This window comes from Notolabrus celidotus, chromosome 3 (genome assembly GCF_009762535.1).
Source record: "Notolabrus celidotus isolate fNotCel1 chromosome 3, fNotCel1.pri, whole genome shotgun sequence".
NCBI lineage: Eukaryota > Metazoa > Chordata > Actinopteri > Labriformes > Labridae > Notolabrus > Notolabrus celidotus.
Window position 1 is genome coordinate 23,543,672 of NC_048274.1, and position 347 is coordinate 23,544,018.

The 347-nt window shown below is 41.5% G+C and overlaps 1 protein-coding gene across 1 annotated transcript in view; it reads right to left on the minus strand.

The window, feature by feature from the left end:
* Nucleotides 1-347, minus strand: part of LOC117810667 (CUB and sushi domain-containing protein 1-like) — a 605,880-nt gene that overhangs the window by 580,329 nt on the left and 25,204 nt on the right.

Below are 347 nucleotides of genomic sequence, written 5' to 3' on the forward strand. Positions count from 1 at the left end.
TACATACACACACACACACACACACACATACACACATACACACATACACACACACTCACTCACTCACTCACTCACTCACTCACTCACTCACTCACTCACTCACTCACTCACTCTTGGACACAAAAGGACCTGGAGGGTATAATAAACATCTTTATTTGGTCTTTTTGGCTTTCTAGCAGACTAACTTACCCTTGGCCTTTGGTTTATGATTTCTCATTTATATCAAACTCCTCTTCACTGACACAGATCTATCGGCCCTTTTCCTTTCAGCTTCAGCAAACCAACTAACTCAGCAAACTAACAACAGCACATGCTTTCTTTGACCTGCACATAGATGCAAATTCAAG